A 6,215-nucleotide genomic window follows, 5' to 3' on the forward strand; every position below is an offset into this window, starting at 1 on the left:
ATTAATAACTACAAATTATATTAATTAGTAATTTTTAATTGCTATAAATTAATATTTAATAGTTAATATTTATTTTATAATTAATAATAATAATCAATAATTAATAATATTCATGCTATAATTAGAAAAAGTATCTAAAAACTCCTCATATGCTAGTTCAAATAGCTTATCAATAAGTTAGCTTATAAATTAGCTTATGTGCATCCAAAAAATTAATAAAAAAATAAACTAGCTTATGTTTGCCAAACAATGCCTTAATCTTTTGGGTCACAGTTGATTAGAAGTTCCATTTTTTTTTTAAATTTTAAATTCCTTAGGTAACATTTGGTTCACAAAATGGAATCTGTCGAAATTGGAATATGTCAAATATATGGAATCTAATGTAATTGAAATGAAATTTAATCATGTTTGACCATGTTTTTGGTTGGAGGAATTGAAATGAAATCTGTCAAAAAAAAATTGAATATGTCCGTTTGATTTGTTGAATATAAGAGCGGTGATTGTGTCAAGGCTGTAGTGGTAGCAGTGACGACAACAGTGGTGGTGAGGGTGAAGGTGACAGTGACAATTACGGTATCAATGACGATAACGATGACAACAGTGGTGGTGACGCTTGACAGTGACGATGATGATACCAAAAATAAAGTAAATATAGAAGTATAATAGTTTATGTTAAGAGATGGCACGGAGGAATTAAATATTTCACCGTATGTGAAATTTGAATTCCTTAACAGAACTCAAAAAAAGAATCAAATGTATGAAAGAAATGCAATCAAATTGACGATTTCAATTCCAACAAACCAAACATGAGATTATCTACGAGGATTTTCAAAAGGAATAATGATTATTGAATTCTTAAAACAATAAATTGAAATAATAAAACATGTTCTTCGTCCACTCGTTTGAGATGCTCTTACACCCGACTTAACTGCGTCTTTTCCTTTCCGTTTTCCGTTATGAGGATGTTTGAGATTGCTTATTTAAAATGCTTATTCTCTAAATCAAATTGTCTTTATAAATTTAGATAAATTAATTCAGATTAAGCATTAAGTTAAATAATAAGAAAAGCTGAATTACAAAAACGACATATTATTCTCAAGAATTTGTTTTTATTTAAATAATTGTCAGAACTTCGATAGAGACATTCAACATGTGGGAGATACCAAACAAATATGTCATATAAAGATCAGTACGTGCTCTTTAATTACCTCAACCGGCCACAAAGAGCCAAATAAGACGTTTTCAGCATTTAGGAACCCAATTTTTTTGGCTGGATGAATAATGAACGCAACACATGAGGATAACGCCTGACCACATTAAGCCAAATTAGTTGTTGGCTTGTTCATTAAGCTACAAACAAATGTGTACAGTATGGCTAAATAAATAAGCTTTTCGTACCAGTATAGTTAAGCTTGTTCATTCAGCATCTAGGAACCCTAAGAGACCAAACTTAGACCTTATGCAATTTTAAGACCTTTAGTCGATAGTATCCTTTCATCGTCATTGGTGCTCTGTCACTAGTGTCGTCATGCGTAATATTTGTATAACTATGGTATTTATATAACAAATAGGTTGGTTTGAGGTTCAGTATTTAATAGAGTTGATCATTTGCGGGCTTGGCCCAGACCCGGATCGAGTTTAACCTATTCAGTTTGTCCAACGGGCCTAATATTGTAAAACCAAGTCTGTTTTTACAGGCTTGAAAACTTACCCATACCCACCATATAAGTATAAACGGGTCGGGCTTGCCCACGGGCTAGCAGGTTTAAAAATCTTGTTATATTTTTATTAAAACAAAACTTATGTAAAATCACAAGTTATGTAAAGTAATTCAAAATACATAACAATTTTTCCAACTTAAAATTCGACGTAAATACATAACAATATACATGCTTTTAAAATAAATTGTTTCACTAAATATGAAGTATTAATAAGGAAAATGACTAATGAGATAATAACAAATTGATCAATTCAGCTAATCATATTTTCAAATTTAAGATTTTAAAAGAATGTTATTATCATGATTCATAATTAAGTAGGAATCGACAAATATTAAGAAATTTGTAAATTTTAATTATAAAAATGTTAATAGGCCTGGCGGCCCTATCCAAATATTTTTTTTCCATTGCCCAAGTCCGTCCATTAATTTTAACAAGTCAGTCAAAGTCTGTCATTTCTTCGAAAATAGTAATCCAAGCCCGCTTTTCTAACATGTCGGATAAGACAGGTCTAGTGGGTCATCCAGTCCGTGAACAACTCTAGTATTTAGTAAGAAAGGGTAAACTTTTAGCGTTGGTCAAAATAGGTTGGGTCAGACCGTGTTTATTTTTCAAAAAAGAAATCTTATTTTTTTAATTTCATAAAGAATTATCATATTAATTACATAAACTATTATTTAAAAAAAATAACGATTTTCATATTTTATAATAAAAAATTTAGCATTTTGTTTCGGGCTGATTGTATTTTTGGCAACTTCCTTTGAGTTTTGTTTCCCATTTTTTTTGTCTTATTAATAAAATATTTTTTTAATTCTGAAAATATTTTCAAAATTGGAAGGTTACAGTTTATTTAGTGGAGTTTCAAAATGGTCAAATATTATCTACGTCTTAATTCATTTCTGTTTGGGATAAGCATTATTAGAAATTAAGTTTATAAAACGTCAAAAAAAAATTATATAGGCTATTTTATATGACTTAATTAATAAGACCAAAAAATAATGTGTCATATTTAAAGGTGTTGTAACAAGTTTATAAAATATTTTTGGACATCTTAACAAGTTTTTTAAGACACTTTTAATATAAAGTGTCCCATGAGTAATGTTTATAGGACACTATTTGAAAAAGTGTTTATAAAAAGTTGAGTTTATAAGACACTTTCTAAAAATGTGCTATAAGATTGCTAATGCGACACTTTCCATTAAAAGTGTCGTAGAAACCTTGTTGAAACGCCAAAAAATGTTCTACAAACTTATTATAATGTCTTTAGGATTCTTTAATTTTTGATCATATAAATTAAGTTGTATAACACTGTTTATTATGACGTCTAGAAACTAATCATGTCCTATACACCCAGTTTTGTTATAGTGAAGCTTTAATTCTCATGGCCAAAATTTTAGTTTTCAGACAGTTTACTGGTGTCAGGGTCGGACCCACAAATTTTTTCAAACGATGGCACCATTTGACCATAAGAAAAAACTATAGGGCCACCATTTGACTATAATGAAACAAATATACGAAAAAAATTTCAATTGATGGCACCGTTTGACTATAAGAAACAAATATACAAAAAAAAAATTCAATCGATGGCACCATTTGAATAAGAAGATGACATTAACACGATTCGAACTTGGATATGGGGTGAAATAAAGGTTTTGCAAACCAACTCTACCAAATAAAGTTTGTTCTCATTGTAGTTTCAAAATACATACGGTGACACACAACAGATTAATACGATTGCTCCTTTCATGAACCTAAAAAATTTTACTCTTCGACGAATGAATAATACGGTAATACATGTCACCTATACTATCAAAATAGGTCCGTTCCTGACTGATGTTATGCTTTATCCAATTTTTTGTCGATTACTAATAATAATTCTAAAATTCCATAAATCAATTATGTGGTATTTGAACAATTGGGCCCACTTAATTCTCGAAATCCACTTAATTTTTGTATTTTCTTTAATTACATATTTAAACCCAAATTCATCCATCGTACAACCAATGCAATCCAATAAATTGAAATATTTATGAAAATAATGAGAGTTCATTTATTATGATTTAAATATTTATGGAAGGTGAACACGGTTCATTAATTATGATCAATACTTTATATTAGAAAACAATCAAAACTTTTATGAAATTACATATTCATCAAACTAAAAATGGACGGTTGAGATTGAGTTGTATTGGTTGTACAAATAGTAGAGGTTGTATAATAACCCACCTCTATACATGTATTCTTATAATTATATCAAATTATTTACGGTAGAGGTTGTATAATAATTCATCTCTATACCTGAATTCTTATAATTATATCAAATTATTTATATCTATTTAAATGAAACTATTTTTGTATTAAAATTATTAAATATAGATAAAGTTATACATTGTATCTATATCATATAAGAAATTTATATTAGAACTCATTTCACGATAGTTTTGGTCGGATTCTAATATTTTATTGAAAACGCGGTTTGAACAAACAAATATGAAGATAAAGAAATAATAAATAAAGACTTGATATATAACACGAAACATAGTGTTATAAGAACATTTATTTGTAAGAGTTGTCACTCTCACTTAACTTATCGAGTAATATTTTCAGTCATTAAAATGAATTGTGGTAAGGGTCTTTCACCTATTAAGCATTTACTATGTAAGATTCTCAGTTCTTGTTATGTTCACCGGTAAGGTGAGTGACGTCGAGTAAGTGTTACCTGATATGAGTTTGATAAACGGCCCCTAAATTCATGTAGAATAAGCAACCAACACCGTACACTACAACCAAATAAAACTTTAAGGTTTATAGGACCAATAACTGTACGTCTTTTACACTGAGTGTGTGTTACAATAAATTGTCATCACAAACTAAAAATTTCTACGCTTATAAAATAATATAAATTGTTAGAATGAAATAAAATATTATATAAGTTTGAAAATATCAATTCAACATAAATTTTATATTATTTTTATTCGTATATAATTAATTATGTTGTATTTTTTGTTGACTATAACTTCAAGGGTATGAATGGTTCAACAATAACCGTGTTTAATTAATAATTATCCATGTAACTAATTTCCTGTATATATTTAATTTCATAATTTTCTAATTACGTATTAGTTTTAATAATTAAAAAATTAATAATCTTGCAACATTCCAAATTTCCATTCTAGTCAAATACAATATTTTAAGAAATAAAAAAAATGAAATAAACGTATCCATTATTGAATATTACTAATTAAAGATCACTAGTTCTTTTGTCTAAACATATAATGGTTTGAATAGGAAAGTAAAAAAAAAAAGTATCAGAAGGTCTCAGGTTTAAGTCCAAGAAGGAATAAAAATCCCTTGTGGCCACGGAGGTTTAAATACGGTGACTCCGGGCTATCTACAAAGCAGGTGGTCCTCCTGGGATTAGTCGGCTCGTATAAGGGGTTGGATATCCAGGTTAATAAAAAAAAGTATGATTATCAAATATCTGAATATTACTATTAGGGGTTGTTTAGTTTATGGAATTTGACAGAATTGGAATGACAAATTCTTTTGAGCAAATTTCTTGATATGTTTGGTTTCTGGACTAAAATGAATAGATTACGTCGAATTTCACGGTTGAAGGATTTGATCATTTCTTGACATAAGAGAAGGATTTGAATTTCATTTTGTGGCAAATGTTATAATTTGGTTTTAAAAAGATAAAAACAACATTTTTATCAAACTTAACCAACAGTCCAACACCACCACCCCCTACAGTGCGCCAACATCTCCACCCCTACAGTCGTCTCCACAACCACCACCACCACCACCACCACCACCACCATGCCCATTGATATTATTATTTCTCCACCCTGCCCATCCCAACCAACCTTCATTGTTGTCACCACCATTAAGTTGTTGACATAACCACACCTACCCATCCACCTCCAAGCCACTACTGGTCGTTGCCCCCGTCCATCCAACCCCATTGTCACCCCCACACCATTATTGTTTGTCGTCAGTTGCCACTCATCCACCCCCACCCACCACTCATCTATCACCATCCCACTATTGTCGTCATCACAACCGTAATGTAACCCCACCCACTCACCCCTAACACCGACACCACCACACTATACACATAGTCAAGTTCCATAGTCAAATTTCATTCCAGTTTCTTCAGGTTGCGTTTGCTATGCATATATGATTGGATAAAACAATAGGGTAGGGCTGGACAAGACTAGACGAGACAGAATAATGTTTGTCTGATGTTTGGTACGACTAGGACTGGACAAGACAAAAGTAGACAAATAAAATAATGAATATGAACCATATATTTCATTAATTAGAGAGAGAGAGAGAGTTGGTTTCATACAACAATAATACGTATTTAAAAAAATAAGAGAATGAATATGGACCATATATTTCATTAAAAAATACATTAAATAATTAATAGTTACATAAATTTTATTTAAAGTATTTATTTAAAATCTATTTTCATCATATTTATGATTTTAATAT

Source organism: Cynara cardunculus (assembly GCF_001531365.2).
Source record: "Cynara cardunculus var. scolymus isolate 2C chromosome LG 13, CcrdV1, whole genome shotgun sequence".
Taxonomy (NCBI): domain Eukaryota; kingdom Viridiplantae; phylum Streptophyta; class Magnoliopsida; order Asterales; family Asteraceae; genus Cynara; species Cynara cardunculus.